Genomic DNA, 18,534 nt, shown 5'->3' with positions numbered 1-18,534 from the left:
CTCTGCAGGGTGTCACAGATCCCCACCCCTAACGATGAATGAGGGACTAAGCACGGTGTAACGCTCCCACTCTCTGACCACGTGGGGCGTCACGGATCCCCACCCCTAACGATGAATGAGGGACTGAGCACAGTGTAACGCTCCCACTCTCTGACCACGTGGGGCGTCACGGATCCCCACCCCTAACGATGAATGAGGGACTGAGCACGGTGTAACGCTCCCACTCTCTGACCACGTGGGGCGTCACGGATCCCCACCCCTAACGATGAATGAGGGACTAAGCACGGTGTAACGCTCCCACTCTCTGACCACGTGGGGCGTCACGGATCCCTACCCCTGACGATGAATGAGGGACTAAGCACGGTGTAACGCTCTCAGTCTCTGACCACGTGGGGCGTCACGGATCCCTACCCCTGACGATGAATGAGGGACTGAGCACGGTGTAACGCTCTCAGTCTCTGACCACGTGGGGCGTCACGGATCCCCACCCCTAACGATGAATGAGGGACTGAGCACGGTGTAACGCTCCCACTCTCTGACCACGTGGGGCGTCACGGATCCCCACCCCTGACGATGAATGAGGGACTAAGCACGGTGTAACGCTCCCAGTCTCTGACCACGTGGGGCGTCACGGATCCCCGCCCCTGACGATGAATGAGGGACTAAGCACGGTGTAACGCTCCAGCTCTCTGACCACGTGGGGCGTCACGGATCCCTACCCCTAACGATGAATGAGGGACTAAGCACGGTGTAACGCTCTCAGTCTCTGACCATGTGGGGCGTCACGGATCCCTACCCCTAACGATGAATGAGGGACTAAGCACGGTGTAACGCTCTCAGTCTCTGACCACGTGGGGCGTCACGGATCCCCACCCCTAACGATGAATGAGGGACTAAGCACGGTGTAACGCTCCCAGTCTCTGACCACGTGGGGCGTCACGGATCCCCACCCCTGACAATGAATGAGGGACTAAGCACGGTGTAACGCTCCCACTCTCTGACCACATGGGGCGTCACGGATCCCCACCCCTGACGATGAATGAGGGACTAAGCACGGTGTATCGCTCCTGCTCTCTGATCCCGCGGGCCGTCACAGATCCCAGCCTCTGATGAAAAACGATGGACTGAGCACAGTGTAACGCTACTACTCACTGACACGCTGTGCTGAAATGGTGTTGTCTAAACCCCCCCGCCCCCAAATTCAGCTGCGCAAACTGCTGCAATGCAGATGCTTTCCTCACACACTGCTCCCGCGTGGCATGTGCTGGCCTGTGCAGACACATGCTCTCTCATGCACTGTGCAGCAATTATTGACCCATTCCTCTGTACAATATGTGACATAACACAGCTGTACTCTCACCCTAATATATGGTTACTGTAACCTTAACACATGGTTACTGTAACCTTAACACATGATTACTGACCATAACACAGCTGTTCTCTCACCCTAACACATGGTTACTGTAACCTTAACACATGATTACTGACCATAACACAGCTGTTCTCTCACCCTAACACATGGTTACTATAACCTTAACACATCATTAATGAACATAGCATGTCTCCATCCTCTTTAGGCCCATAACCCACATGCACCCCGCCCTCTTTCGGCCTGTGCCCCGCCCTCTTTAGACATGTGCCTTGCCTCATTAGGCCCGTGCCCCACCCTCTTTAGACATGTGCCTTGCCTCATTAGGCCCGTGCCACACCCTCTTTAGACATGTGCCTTGCCTCATTAGGCCTGTGCCCCGCCCTCTTTAGACATGTGACTTGCCTCATTAGGCCCGTGCCCCACACTCTTTAGACAAGCTAGGAACGGACTCACATCGGCCGGAGTATCTGACACTGCACCGCACCGACGTGCACGGGCTCACTTCGATGGGAGTATCTGACACTGTACCGCACTCACGTGCACTGGCTCACCTTGATGGGAGTATCTGACACTGCACCGCACCCACGTGCACTGGCTCACCTCGATGGGAGTATCTGACACTGCACCGCACCCACGTGCACTGGCTCACCTCGATGGGAGTATCTGACACTGCACCGCACCCACGTGCACTGACTCACCTCGATGGGAGTATCTGACACTGCACCGCACCCACGTGCACTGGCTCACCTCGATGGGAGTATCTGACACTGCACCGCACCCACGTGCACTGGCTCACCTCGATGGGAGTATCTGACACTGCACCGCACCCACGTGCACTGACTCACCTCGATGGGAGTATCTGACACTGCACCGCACCCACGTGCACTGGCTCACCTCGATGGGAGTATCTGACACTGCACCGCACCCACGTGCACTGACTCACCTCGATGGGAGTATCTGAAACTGCACCGCACCCACGTGCACTGGCTCACCTCGATGGGAGTATCTGACACTGCACCGCACCCACGTGCACTGGCTCACCTCGATGGGAGTATCTCACACTGCACCGCACCCACGTGCACTGGCTCACCTCGATGGGAGTATCTGACACTGCACCACAGCCATGTGCACAAGCTCATGTTGGCAGGAGTATTTCACACTGCATCACACTAACGTGCATGGGCTAACATCAGCAGTAGTATCTAACATTACACCGTACTCACGTGCATGGGCTGATGCTGCCAGCAGTATCTGACACTGCACCATACTCTCATGCACAAGTTGACATCAGTGGGAGTATCTGACACAGAATCAAACTCACGGGCTGACGTCAGCGGGGGTTTCTGACACTACACTGCACTCACATGCACAGGTTGACGTTGGCTTGCCCCCATGATGAATCTGTGCAGATGTGTTCACACACAAGTGAGTGTGAGACAGAGTGAACAGCAAGAAGAGTTGCCATGTAGCTCAGCCCCAACCAACACACCCACCCAGCTGCCAGGAAGGCAGGCCTCTGGGGACTCGGAGGTCTTCCGATGCTCAGCCTGAGGTTTGCAGAGCCATTATGACTCAACTTTGTTTTCAACTTTGTGACTAATTGTTGATGTTTGCAGCATCAAACTGATGTCCATAGGAACCACCCTCCCACATACTGGGTAATTAACGTCGCAGTATTATGCTTATGCTGCTATGCTACTGATCAAACACAAAGTCCAGTGGGCTTCAATAAGACCAGCTGAGGTCATGCCCCGCTTCATAAAGACAAAAACTGATTCATGGCACATCCAAGCAGAACCACATGCAGAGAGCAGGTCGCAGACATAGTGTCCAGGCAACAGTCAACAGCTCCTGGAGACTCAGTGTCCCAGCAATGGGTCACATGGTCTTACAAGAAGCAGACCCCAGCGGCATTTCCTTTGGTATTGCAAGGACGGTCAATAGTGTCCAAGCAACCGGCTCACTTCACTTCACGGAGACCGTGTCCATACAACCGCTCACTTCACTTCACGGGGACCGTGTCCAAGCAACCGCTCACTTCACTTCACGGGGACCGTGTCCAAGCAACCGCTCGCTTCACTTCACGGAGACCGTGTCCAAGCAACCGCTCGCTTCACTTCACGGAGACTGTGTCCAAGCAACCGCTCACTTCACGGAGACCGTGTCCAAGCAACCTCTCACTTCACTTCACTTCACGGGGACCGTGTCCAAGCAACCGCTCGCTTCACTTCACGGGGACCGTGTCCAAGCAACCGCTCGCTTCACTTCACGGAGACCGTGTCCAAGCAACCGCTCGCTTCACTTCACGGAGACCGTGTCCAAGCAACCGCACACTTCACTTCACAGAGACCGTGTCCAAGCAACGGCAGCTTCTGCTTCAAGGAGCTCGCCTGCATCCGGAGACAGTCACCTGGTATTCAGGGCTCATTCCCGCTCGGGAATGTATCAAGCCACTTGTTCATTTTGATGGGCTCTCGTTATCACGAGCTCTAATTACATCAGCCATGCAACTGTGATGCTGGTCAGATAAATTCCCAGCCATAAGTTCATTAGCCCAGTATGATCCAACGGAGCACAGAGTGAAATCCCAGTCAGCCACAGGCAGCAGGGACGCAGATCCTCACCGCCTTACCAGCCGCTTCACAGCAAACCTCCTTTGTCCCGCTATCTATGCCTAATATGAGCTTTTCCAGTAAGTACCACGGGTGTATTTACACACGTCCTCTGTGCAACCTGTGTGTTTTGGCCCAGGGGCAGAGAGAGAGAGCAGGAAGCAGTATTTTTGGAGCACAGAAAGCTGGCTGAGCATTGATGAAATGTTACTTGGGAAGTATAATTAGATAGAAATGCTTAAAAGGGCCGTATTGCGCGCGGGGGGGGGGGGGGGGGGGGTTCAGGCTTTCTTTTGCATGCTTCTAATGAAGGCAGCTCCATGCAATATCGACCCCATCTTACCAGTGCCTGTAGAAGCTGCCATCGAAGGCAGAACCTCCAAAGAGGATCTATGTGGCCCAGGAGACTCGAATCGCTGAGTCAGACAGGTTTCAGTGCACAATGCCGCTAGGTCTGCTCTGCAAAAGCAGTAGAACCCTCTGGGCAGAACCATCTCTGGGAAGGGAGTCACTGGCGGGTGGCACATGTATCCACACCACCCCTGCTATCATTTTAATGAATGGGGTGACATTCAAGGTAAACTGACACCCCAGCCAGGGAGACACCCACCCTGCACCACTGAACTCTTCGCTGACAGACAGCATATCTGCACTTTCTCAAAATGGATTGGTGGCACCAAACTTTGATCTTGCTCTTGAAAATCCATCATACCACCATAAGCAGAAAGCAGAGGGCACCAGGTTCAGTCTCAGACAGATAACTTGTCATGAATTGTTTCATTAGATCCCAAAATATGTATTTCAAATGACTTGCTATACTAACAGACGCACACCCAGACTGCACCCTCTGTTGACACACTAGTGAGCAGTTACTTGAGTTGTCCTAGTAGTGATCAAAAGCATCCGGCAAGTTTGAGCAACACTGAGAACATGCCATAAACATTCAGGTCATCTCCAGAAACACCCATAACACATCAGAACCTGACAGTACATTATGAGAAGTGTCCAAACTTACCAGAAACACCTGGAACAATTCAGAAACAGCCAAGGACTTTCAGATGTTGCTGGCACCTCAGAAATAAGCCCATCCTGATGCGACGAGGACGGCGGACTGGGTGAGTGTTTGCCTGTGACTGTGTACTTTTTGTCTTCGTGCGCGTGTGTTTGTGCATGCGTGTGACCCAGCTTTGTAAGCGCTGATTAGCAGAATGAGCTTCCCAATCCCCAGCTCCGACCCGGAACGCGCGGCAATCTGAACGGGATCGAATGTTTGCTGACGGCTTGACTGACTGCCAGAGGGACTCTAATCACCACAAGCCTCTTTTCACAGATCAGATTTATTAGGCTGGGAACAAACCCAGTGAGAAGCAGACAGGGGGTCGTTTGGCGAAAACAAAAAAAAAACGTAAATGCTGTTCCTTCAACTTGGAAGAGAACTGGGGATCTCTGCTGGGGGGAGTGCCTGCTGTTATGAAAATACTCCACATTGTATCAGACTTACATCTCACTGGATTCTGAATACAGGGATACTATAGAGCACGTGAGTATTACTTGAGTACTGCTATAATCCTGTGTCTAACACTGCTCTTGTTGCCTGGACACTTCCCCTCTGGCTTGTTATTCCTCATTGGAGGCTCCAGTGATATCCCATCATGCACCAGGAGCAGCGTGCTGGGAGGCAGGCAGCCCTGTGCCGTGCTCACTGCAGATGGCCTGCTGTAAGCTTACACAGGTGCGTTTCTGCTCACTGCTGCAGTCACAAAGCAGATCAAACGTCTGTTGCTTGGAAGTTAAACAGCCAAGCAGACGCCCTGGATCACCGCGTCTGTCCCTCTTGGATGCATGAACAGGAGTTTTTCTTTTGCTTTTCATCTTATTTGGCTTTTTCCACAACCACTGTTAATACTGTGTAACATTCACTGTCGTCGCTGCCTCAGTCTGGCCTTAATCCTCATGGTTTTTAATCGACTTATAGTCGACTCACAGCTCTGCCTCGACTGCAAGGTCACTCAGTTCTGCCTCGATGGAGAGTTGACACAATTATTCCTTCACTGACAACTGATACGACTCTTCCTTGCCAGACAGCCAACTCACAGCTCTACCTAGACTGACAGCCGACTCACTTATCTGCCTCGAGTCACAGCTAACTCACAGCTTTGCCTCATCTCCACTCACAGCCAACCCGCAACTCTGCCTCATGTCAAGTATTCTAGGACAGCCACCCTGGGAGGGCTGGTCCATAAAAGCCAACCAGATTTAATTGGCTTCGTCCTGGAAGGTTGGGGGTCAACCAAAGACAGCCCCAACATTAATCGGAGCACTCTGAAGACCTAAAGATTGAAACACCCTTTGGACATCATGCTGGTAAACAAACACAGCCTCGAGAAAGAGGAAAGTCTGGGAGGCTTATTGTTGTTCTATGTCTGGAGATAGCCAACCATCTGGGGGGGCGGGGGGGCAGGGGGGCAAGTCACAGCAAGCCTCTGCACCCCCCAGTGACAGAGAAAAATGAAACCCAGGTCAGCTTGTCTGGGACCAAGGGGAATCAAGGCTTTTGCTTGAATATGCGTCTCCTCCTCCATCCATCAGTTGGTTGTAAAAATGCCCCCATTATGGCACAGGCTTCCACCTGCCCCCTGCTGCACGGAGGCCCACTGATTTACATGCCTGTCAGACTCCCTCATCAGCCCAGCACAGCCTCTATACATGGCCTGTCTCATTTTCAAAGCAGCACTGTGTGACAGACACCTATACTGACAGCAGTGCTGGGAGATGGAGGTCTATACCATAGCAGGTTTATACTCACAGCAGCTCTGTGTGACAGAGATCTTTACCAGATCAATACTGACAGCAACACTGTGTGACGGAGATCTGTACCGCGGCAGGTCTATATTCACAACAGCACTGTGTGACGGAGGTCTGTACTGCGGCAGGTCTATACTCACAACAGCGCTGTGTCACAGAGGTCTGCGTAACAGCAGATCTATACCCACAGCAGCGCCGTGTGAAGATCTTTAGTGTGGCAGGTCTAAACTCACAGCAGCACTGTGTGATGGAGGTGTGTACTGAGGCGGGTCAGTAGTCACAGCAGCACTGTGTGATGGAGGTGTGTACTGCGGCGGGTCAATAGTCACAGCAGTACTGTGTGATGGAGGTCTGTGCCGCAACTGGTCTATACTGACAGCAGCGCTGTGTGACAGATCTGTACCAAGGCAGGTCTGTACTCTACTATACAGCAATGCTGTGTGATGGAGATCTTTAGAGCAGCAGGTCTATACTCACAGCAACACGGTGTGACGGAGGTCTGTACCAGAGCAGGTCTATACTCACAGCAGCACTGTGTGACAGAGATCTGTACTAAGGCAGGTCTATACTCACAGCAGTGCTGTGTAATGGAGGTCTGTACCATGGTAGGTCCATATTCAGCAGTGATGAGTGATGGAGATCAGTATCCTGACTGGTCTACACTCACAGCAATGCTGAGTGATGGAGGGGCTGGAAATTGTGTACTTACGTCAATATTGCATGCCAGAGAACTGTACTGCAGCAGGTCTATACTCTTGCTGTGCAGTGGTGGCTAAATGGTTAGGGAAATGCACTTGTAATTGAAAGATTGCTGGTTCGAATCCCCAACCAGCAAGGCACCACTGAGGTACCCTGAGCAAGGTGCTGTCCCCAAGCCCTGCTCGCTGGGCACTGAATTAGCTGCCTCCTGCTATGTCACATTGTCACATATGGGTTAAATGCAGTGGACACATTTTGTTGTTGCGTGCTGTGGTATGTCAACAATGACAATTAATCACTAAATTCTAATCACTGGCCTGTATTGCAAGCTGAACCTGGTATTAGATCAACAGTATAGAAGCAAGTATAAAGACCCACTAAATATTGATTTTTCTTTCAGTGAAGTCCAGGACAAATTCGTTGCACCTTGATTTTTCTTTGTTCTTCACAGAAAATGTAGATACAGAGTAACAACTCACAGCTACACCAGTGACAGCAGGGCCCCCATGGGCTCACCCTGCCATCCAGCGCTCCCATCCCAGAACACGCTGCCTCTCAGGCTAAGTGTGACAGCAGTAGACAGAGTACCCAGGGTCCAGAGTGAGCCAGCAGAGGGCCACCATAGCCTGAGAGGAACACAAGGCCCAACTCCCTGCCTACCTGATCAACTGCCCACCGCCTGCCCAGCACCTGCCTGCCTACCCACCTGCTTGCCTGCCCACCTGCCTATCTGATGAACTGCCTGCCTACCAATTTGCCTGCCTGCCTGCCAACATGCCTGCCTAGCACCCACATTCCTGTCTGCATGCCGCCTTCCCAGCACCTGCCTACCTACCCACCTGCTTGCCTACCCACCTGCCTATCTGATGAACTGCCTGCCTGTCTGCCAACATGCCTGCCTAGCACCTGCATTCCTGTCTGTATGCCACCTTTCCAGCAGCTGCCTGCCTGCCAACCTACTTGGCTGCCTACCTGTCTGCTCAGTACCTGCCTTCCTGCTTGCCTGCCCAGCACCTGCATGCTTGTCCACCTGACTGCCTGCCTGCCCAGCGCCTGCATGTCCATCTGCCCAGGACCTGCCTGCTCATCTGCCTGCCTGTCTGCCTGCCTAGCACCTGCCTGCCTGCCCTCCTGGGGCCTGCCTGTCTGCCTGCCCAGCACCTGCCTGCCTGCCTATGTCTGCCTGCCCAGTGCCTGCCTGCCCAGCACCTGTCTGCCTGCCTATGTCTGCCTGCCCAGGGCCTGCCTGCCCAGCACCTGCCTGCCTGCCTATGTCTGTCTGCCCAGGGCCTGCCTGCCCAGTCTCCCTGCCTACCCAGTGCCTGCCTGCCCAGTGCCTGCCCAGTCTCCCTGCCTACCCAGTGCCTGCCTGCCCAGTGCCTGCCTGCCCAGTGCCTGCCAGTCTCCCTGCTTGCCCGCTGGGTCAGGTGACAGCCCCAGCAACACTGGCTCTCTGAAGCTCAGGCTGACCACCTCTGCCAGCTTCACTCAAGGTCAAAGATTTCATTTCCTTCTACTATTTAGACCTCATTTATTATTTATGGCTGGTTTTGGTTTATTCCTCAGAGTCGATAGTGGCAAGCAGATAAATAAACAATAGTGATTATTAAATTCATAAGTTTCCAAAAATACAGGTATAGAAACGAATGCACATATGACTGTATAATCGCTAAACACATTTATGGCGTTACTGAGGTGGAACAAATACTATCTGTGGAAGAGAGCTGATCTTAGAGGACTACATAGATGGAATATAATTAGCATTTCAGAGGAGACCTAAGTGGAGTTGTGATATTATTAGAAAACTAAAGGAGGTCTAAGCGGAGTAATGATGCTGTTAGCATACAGGAGGAGATAGAGGTGGAGTAATGATAAGATTAGCATACAAGAGGAGATTCTGGGGGAGTAATGATAGGATTAGCATACAAGAGGAGATTCTGGGGGAGTAATGATAGGATTAGCATAAAGGAGGAGATGCAGGCATAATAATGATGGCTTTAGTAAATAGGGGAGCACATGAGAGGAGTTGTGGGGGAGTAATGATACTGATAGCACATGGGGGAGATGTAAGGGGAGTAATGATACTGATAGCACATGAAAGGAGATGTAGGGGGAGTAATGATACTGATAGCACATGGGAGGAGATGTAAGGGGAGTAATGATACTGATAGCACATGGGAGGAGATGTTAGGGGAGTAATTATACTGATCACACATGGGAGGAGAAGTAGGGGGAGTAATGATACTGATAGCACATGGGGGAGATGTAAGGGGAGTAATGATACTGATAGCACATGAAAGGAGATGTAGGGGGAGTAATGATACTGATAGCACATGAGGGAGATGTTGGGAGAGTAATGACACTGATAACATATAGAGGAAGATGTAGGGGGAGTAATGATACTGAAAGCACATGAGAGGAGGTGTAGGGGGAGTAATGATACTGATAGCATATAGCGGAAGATGTAGGGGGAGTAATGATACTGAAAGCACATGAGAGGAGATGTAGGGGGAGTAATGATACTGATAGCATATAGCGGAAGATGTAGGGGGAGTAATAATACTGATAGCACTTGAGAGGAGATATAGGGGGAGTAATGATACTGATAGCATATAGAGGAAGATGTAGGGGGAGTAATGATACTGATAGCATATAGAGGAAGATGTAGGGGGAGTAATGATACTGATAGCATATAGAGGAAGATGTAGGGGGAGTAATGATACTGATAGCATATAGAGGAAGATGTAGGGGGAGTAATGATACTGATAACATATAGAGGAAGATATAGGGGGAGTAATGATACTGATAGCATATAGAGGAAGATGTAGGGGAAGTAATGATACTAATAGCATGTAGAGGAAGATGTAGGGGGAGTAATGATACTGATAGCATATAGAGGAAGATGTAGGGGGAGTAATGATACTAATAGCATGTAGAGGAAGATGTAGGGGGAGTAATGATACTGATAGCATATAGAGGAAGATGTAGGGGGAGTAATGATACTGATAGCATATAGAGGAAGATGTAGGGGGAGTACTGGTAGCTCCTACCCTTTTCTGACACAGAAAATGTCTCCAGTAGCATTGAGCTCCCGTTCCCTGCACTGTAGGCATCTACATCCTGAGCAGCCTTCTGCATTAGATATTTATAATGTTATTCCTTATTTTGTGCTGAAACAGGATTTTATCATTTTGAAGGCAGCATGAATGTTATGCTCCTAAACAGAGCTCTGCCATACTCCCCCCCCCACCCCGCCCAGATTGCACAGGAATCCAGCACCAACAATGCAAAGCCATTCTGGCCAGATCAGGACCAGTCTAAATAAGTCTGACACCAGCTCAGGCTGGAAACCAGTGCTTCGATGCGGTTCACCTTCTACTGCCAGATTGCCTTCCTCCAGTCCTCCGGTATAATAATATCACTGGAAAACGCAGATATCCTGGCAGCACAGCACTGGGGCACGTAAGAGTCATTCAGAGTGGAAGAAACCCAAAGTCCCTCTGAAATTGATGCGGTGGACTTGGTGGCGATTGGCAGCAGTGGTGGCGGGCAGTGGCAAAGCAGCCGCCGCATTAAGGCTGGGGGAAACCCATCCCCACCTCATTCCCGCAGCCCAGCAGTGGGGCACTTGAGTGTCCACAGGCCAGGCACTGACTGCTCCTCAATCAGTCGGCGGACTGCTGATGAAAAGACTCTTAATGATCTGATTAACCCGGCGGCTCTGAGGATCAATCGCGGGCAGCTTTACCCACCGTCATTAAAACTCCAATCTACAACCAGATGCGATTATCCATGGACTCATGCATAGAAATCCGCCCAGGTTTCTCCTCCCCCACGTCATGCTCGGGCTTGGTGTCTGATATCTGTCCGGCTTCTGCTCACAAGCCAGCTCACGTGTACGGCTAAATCATCATAGTGATTAAGAAATGTGACTCAAGGTCACACTCATTTCTCAAGGTCACACAGCTTGGGCCCTGCTGGGATTCCCTTTCATGTCATTTATCCCACAAGCTGCAGAACCTGCCATTAACTCCATCGGTGCCTGTCGTGCTGTGAGGTGCCATAAGCCCCCCAATTCCAACAACTGCTAAGAAGACGGAAGGTCAGGGGGCAAAGCTGGCCTCCGCTGGGCAGCTTATGGCCGCCCTGGTGAGCTCTTGTGCCCAGTACCACATGGGAGCTGCTTAGGGCAGCTGCGGCAGCTTTGCCTCGGGCAATGGGAGAAGGCTGCAGATGTGAACTGCCCGCTGCCCTCTTGAGTACGTCTTTATTACCGCGGGCGTGAATGATTTATGAACGCAGCCTTTGACGGCTTCGCCCAGGGTCCTCCACGAAGGCAGCTGGACCACCCCCTTACCCACTGTCTCCCCAGAGCTTGCCTGACAACTCAGATTGGCCTGTAGGTGGTGCATTGGCTGATGTCAGTCCCACGTAATAAGGTACACATTTCAGGTTGGTAGAGTGAAACTTGCAGCTGGATCAATGGCTAAAATTGACAAGATACATTACATAATGACATTAGAGGAGCCATTACATTTGGCCAGTCTCAGTCCATTGTGCAGCTCAGCCCTTAATCCCGTCCCTCATTTTCATATTTCCTGTTGTATCAGTCTTTTTGGCCCAGTAACCCATTCTGAAGTCCTAGCAGCAGCTCCGGCACCAAGACCCACCCCAGTCGCCTGGTTCCACTTCCTGGGCTGTCATAGCACACCAGCCCCCTTCAGCTGCCAGCCCAGTCCGGCCCAGTGTGGTCCGGTTCGTCCCTAAAGAGGCCACATCATCGCGGGCTCCTTCTCATAACCTTCTTTGTCTGTGGTCTCCATAGGAAAACACGAAATAATGTCTGACTTTGAAGAGTGCCAGTCTATGAAGGCTGAGAGAGCCTGTCTCTGCAGAGAAACACTAAAGAGAGAACCATCAGCCAAGGACTTTTGTTCTTCAATAGTCCCCTCAGCCTTCAGGCTGACGACTGCCGGTCGCTCCATTCATAAGCCCACGGCCGTAAGATGCCCTCTTTAATGGATCGGTGTCAATGGGCCCAGCTTCCGCGATGGGGGTGCTTCTGCCACTCAGGAATAATGCAGCTCAAGCCACCCCTCCAGCCAGCCGTGAAGCCATCCCCCACCCAAACAGATAAATCTCCCGCACCCATTAGCCAGCGCAGAGAATCCCACTCTCAGAATAATCCAGCCCCATTACAAGATACAATGCAACAATAAAACATCCTTTTACCAGAGTGGCAGAGATCTCTAACCTCGAGCTATACAGGCGGAGCTGGATGGATGAAGACGGAGGCAGAATGTTTTCAGAGTGTTAATCTAATGCAGTCCCAGCCGGCCACAGACGTGCCCTGGGGACTCCTCTGCTGCACTGGACCATGGTTGCATTTGGCACATGGCAGCATCGCCCCCAGAACCCATCACCCCCAGAACCCATCACCCCCAGAACCCATCGCCCCTAGAACCTATCGCCCCCAGAACACTATCCCAGAGCCTACGTCAAACCCAACATCAAGGTAAACCTTAACCCTCACCATCTTGCCCCCACAACTGTAGGCCACAATCAGTCACTACATGGGGGGGTGGGGGTGCAAGGTGAATTTTTAACTGTGGCCCCAGAAACAACAATAACCTCCAATGGTAAAATCATGTCATGTTAAAATAATAATGATGTCATCTATACATTGTCAAATGAGCCTTATTGAGACATGATTCACACTCACCTGCAGAAAGCATGCTCCTCATTGGCTAATTAGCTTATGTCCTAGATTCTTATTGGCTAATTTATCTGAGGACTAATCTGCATGCCCTAGAATTCTCTCTTGAATGAACCGCTGGTATCTTTCTTTACTGAGGCTCTTCCACAATGCACTTCTGACCTCCATTTGTAGTTAACAGCCCAAACGAGGCACTTTATCGAAGCAGGTGTGTGGATGTTGCACAAGAGCCTTTTTTACAGGAAAAACAAGCACAGAAGGGCCAGCTCGCCATTTACCAGGAGGACGCGTGAAGGGCACAGCTTGGGACAAGCTTCTCGGTGATAGAAATGAAAGGGTGCAATGCATGCTGGGTCAGAGGACAAGGACGAGCCCGTCAGGCGGGGGAGAGATAATATGGCCAGCCAATGGCATGCAGCAGAGCGTGAACGAGAGGGCTCTCACAGTCTGTTAATGGGGCTCCTTTTCGACGATGGGTTAAGGGGCAATTCTCTGATTATTGTTTCCATTTAATGAGACAGAATGTAGTGCGTTTGTTTGCGCTGATGCTGCCTCTCGGGCTGGCAGGCTGACCTGCCAGCTGATGGATACCCAGCCAGTGAAATCACACGCTTAGTCTCGGCCTGCCACTCAATGCGGCTTTGTGTGCAAGTGAGGCGCTTCTGCTGTGCGTGTGAGATGTGTGTGCATGGCCGTGAGTGTGGGCCTGACCACTTTGCTATATAATGCATACAGCAGTTCTTATGCGTCCCCCTTGAATGATGTTGGCCAGTCTTACACCCATACATGCATGACACCATGCATCGTATACCGTACTGTCCGGCATGCATGTCTCCCTGCATATCTTACACGCGCATTCTACAGCAATCAGTCCACTTCTCCTCAGGGGGGCATGTGTAGCCCAGGGCAGATTGCACTGGGAATCATCTTCATTGCTGTTAATGCGAATCATTCCCGGCCTCCTGCTCCTCTCTCTCCTCCTGTCCTGCTCACACTAAACCCCCAAATGAATTTCTCCAGCCAGTGCATGGAGCCAAAGACACGGTCTCACTCTGTTTCTCACTCTGCTACAGTCAAACTCACTCTCATCCTACTTCGCCGATACATGCGAATGGAATATTGATACTCATGCATGGAGTATGGAGAGGCTGGAGGCTGCAGATCGCATGCCCTGTTGTTTGGAGCATGGAGACTTTTCCTTAGTGATATCCACAGCCAGGAGACTGTCCACTGAGACCCAGTTCAGCACCATAGAAGGTGGACACGACTCTACTGAAACAGCTATGCCAGGATGCTAGCCTTTAATATGAATTCAGCAGGCAGCTTCTTCATAGATAAACAGAACAAAACGAATATGAATTCAGTGCCAAGGACAGTGGGCATCTCCTTCCTAGACAGTGAGATGATTATGGATTCAGCACCGGGAACAGTGCACAGCTCATCCACAGACACAGCGAGATGAGTATGGATTCAGCACCGGGGCCAGTGGACAGCTCCTCCACAGACACAGCAAGGTGAGTATGGATTCAGCACCGGGGCCAGTGGACAGCTCCTCCACAGACACAGCGAGGTGAGTATGGATTCAGCACCGGGGACAGTGGACAGCTCATCCACAGACACAGCGAGATGAGTATGGATTCAGCACCGGGGACAGTGCACAGCTCATCCACAGATACAGCGAGGTGAGTATGGATTCAGCACCGGGGCCAGTGGACAGCTCCTCCACAGACACAGCGAGGTGAGTATGGATTCAGCACCGGGGACAGTGCACAGCTCATCCACAGACGGACACAGCGAGATGAGTATGGATTCAGCACCGGGGACAGTGCACAGCTCATCCACAGACGGACACAGCGAGATGAGTATGGATTCAGCACCGGGGACAGTGCACAGCTCATCCACAGACGGACACAGCGAGATGAGTATGGATTCAGCACCGGGGACAGTGAATAGCTCCCATTAAGAACTGCTGACATATAAGCTGTGCTGAAAGTGATGGACTTAACATTTCAATTTGTCAAACTGTGGTATTTTGGCAACATTTGTCTAGCTACACAGGAACAGAATGTGCTGAACTGCAGAGGGAAGCTATTTGGTGGCATAGCAAATTATCATAAAAACAGCGTAAAATACAATAATAAGCCAGGCTGGTTGGTAACATTCACTTATTCGATAAACATATTAATGTACAATGATTCCAGCAGGCAGGCCTCACCTTCACACGTCACCTTCGCAGCGCCATTGTGCCTAGTGGCATTTGTGTCTCAGCTGTGACAATTGACACAACAGTAATGTGAGACGTCGGTTTGGCATGAGAACTGCTCAGTCAGGAGCCCAGCCCATGCACAGGAGCCCAGCCCATGCACAGGAGCCCAGCCCATGCACAGGAGCCCCGGTGGCCCTGAAAGCCAGCGGTGGGGGGAGTGAGTGAGGCACGCTGAGAACGGCTCATTCTGAGTGCCATGTGGGACATGGCCGTGTCTAGTGTAGCTGGGAGCATGAACATGAATGGACAGCTTCTTCAGTAAATATCCAGTGAGTGGAGTCTGTGTAAAATGTACTTCCTGGATGAGTCTCTGGTGGGTAAATTAAGAATAAAAAATTTGGACTCCTCTCGATGTTTCGTCTCCTTTCTTGTCACCATGGAGATTGGCTTTATGTAAAATAAAGGCCCCTCTCGCCAGCTCGGCTCGCTCTGCACAGCGAGCGCACACAGCTCCCAGGTGGGGGGGTGGCTGAGCATAAAGAAGAGCTTCTGTAGCCTGGACCGGGGGCTGTTACTCTTTCCTGTTTTGAAGTTTTACGGCTCACTCAGAGACCTGCCTGCACATTAACAAACAGAAACAAGCACATCCCCCCCCCCAAAGGGACTGCTTTACACACATACACCACTGGGGCATAGATGCTCACCGACATTCACACACTCTCACCCCCCTCCCGCCCACTACAGGTCTGGCAGCCCATCCTTATGAACAGCCGACCCGCCCCCACTCCACTACCACTGCAATCCTCACATTCCAGTGTAATTTAAGGCACGCATATTTAGGAAGCGGATCTAGGAAGGGCTCCATACAGGAAGCGAGGCGGCAGTGAGAGGCTGCAGTCACAGCATAACAGAGAGCGACACCACCCTGCAGACGGAAAGGCGCACGGAGCTCCTCCTCACAGGGACACGAGTCCGTGGCAGATCTTCACCCTGAATCCCCCACCCCTGCCTGATCACTCGTCGGAGCCGGGAGCTGCAGGGAAAAGCCGACATCCTTACTGACTAATAAACTGGAGGGGCATAATGAGAGAGCAGTCTCTGCTGTCAGCTGTTAATTAGACGCAGGATCTCCAGTGATGGAGCAGAAGCAGAACCTGCCATGTGAAGGCCTGCCTGGCCACACGTGCCTGCAGGAATGCAGCTAGCAAGCAAATGCGTGTGTTTCTGACAAGGTTTCAAAACTGAGCAGGGACTCAATTGGGGAAAACGAGCAGGAAGAGGACTGGAGATCATGGAAGATGGGAACGGGTCTCAGGGCTTGAAACCTGACCTGCAGTCATGTTCCACATTTCTAGGTTTCCAGAAAAGGATTTCAGTTAGAGACAGCCATCATTCCTCGGATAACGGCACAGCTTCACCACAAGCTCCATGTGCAATTAAGACTGAGCAGACGCTGAAAGCAGCAGGTGTCTGAATAGACAGGCCTCAGCTGTGGCCAAGTACCTGTGCATCAGGGACTCCTGCGAGCCGGCAGTGACACACATGCAGGCAAGGAAAACCACAGAACCCATTTACTGCCAGTGGCGGCGCAATCATACAGTGACAGCCAAGCCAGCTGCGGTTCAGGCCGTTTGGAGGAACTGACGCTAGAACCCAATTTAACAGTCGCATCGTGGATTCAACACTCAATATATTTAATACTAATACTCTGGATTCGACAGTTAAATTCTGAATTACACACTAATATTCCATGCCCACACTTATTAAATGGTCTGATTCGATCTATTTAGAACTTTCATCTATCACAAACAAACAAACAAAAAAATACTTCAAAGCAGAAAAACAGAGCAGATGACTGCAGGTCGCTAATTTTCTGTGTAGGTGGATGAAAAACAGGAGAGAGTATATCTGGGTCCCCGTCTTCCATCTTCCCTCCCTGGGCCTTTATACAAGGCAAGTGCAAAGAATAGGCAATTCAGTCCAATTTACATCACCATTTGCTTAAAGTCTAGACTGCATCTATCACTGTGTCAACTCAGACTTTTGTCGAGCACTCAAATTCCCCCAAATAAATCTATAAAACCTAGTCTTTATGGGGAAAAAGGTACTTCATAATTTGCGTTTAAATCTGAGTGTAACAGAATTACACGTGTCCACGTTTGTAGAATTTCAAGCAAAACCAGTCCAGTGATTTATTTCATTAATCTTCTCAATTAGGCGCCGCTCATATGCATCATAATATCTGCATTTTCAGTCTTTGTGACATCCATACACATTTAGGGTGACACCCTGCCTTGGTACCAAGCATGAACAGTAGACTGCAGAACAGTCTAAGCTGATATATAATAATACTCCAATTCTCCAAAATTCTGTAACATATTCTGTCTGTAGCTACTACATCTGTCCCCCTTTCTCCAACCTTTACTCAGAACAGACACCGACAAAGTAAAAATCCACTATGATTAGTTATTCAGCTGACCTGTCTCTACGGAAACTCCCACATATAGGCATCGTTTTCATGGGAGCGAGAAGGTCTTCCTCAGATTGTCTACGATTGACAGCTCTGATTTTCATGAGGCCATTTAGAAGCACAATCTCCATGCTGATGTTACTGTGTGCACATGCTTAACAGAGACCTCTGGCTACCACAGACGTCAGCCCCACCCACAGTGCGTCCACGGCAAACACACTCGTCACAGAGCGATGTACATGACCATCAGCTGGCTTTATTCATTTATGACTGACACAGGCTTATAAACAGCACAGACAGACTGAAACAGCGTAACAGACACAGGACAGACCGATACAGCCCAACAGACAAAGCATACTGACACAGCCTGACAGACACAGTACAGACAAACATACACAGCACAGATTGACACAGCACAGACAAACAGACACAGCACAGATTGACACAGCCTGACAGACACAACATAGATTTACACAGCCTGACAGACACAACACAGATTTACACAGCCTGACAGACACAGCCTGACAGACATGGCAGACTGACAAAGCCTGACAAACACAGCACAGACAAACAGACACAGCACAGACTGACAAAGCCTGACAGACACAGCACAGACAAACAGACACAGCCTGACAGATACACCGCAGACTGATG

At 50.8% G+C, this 18,534-nt stretch overlaps 1 protein-coding gene across 1 annotated transcript in view; it reads right to left on the bottom strand.

Moving 5' to 3' along the window:
• Window positions 1-18,534, bottom strand: part of nrg3b (neuregulin 3b) — a 143,281-nt gene that overhangs the window by 61,806 nt on the left and 62,941 nt on the right. The window lies entirely within an intron of this gene.

The sequence above is a fragment of the Brienomyrus brachyistius genome, chromosome 20, assembly GCF_023856365.1.
Source record: "Brienomyrus brachyistius isolate T26 chromosome 20, BBRACH_0.4, whole genome shotgun sequence".
In the NCBI taxonomy this organism is placed as follows: domain Eukaryota; kingdom Metazoa; phylum Chordata; class Actinopteri; order Osteoglossiformes; family Mormyridae; genus Brienomyrus; species Brienomyrus brachyistius.
The sequence above is the reverse complement of the archived record's forward strand: the minus strand, read 5'-3'. Positions and strand labels throughout refer to the sequence as shown.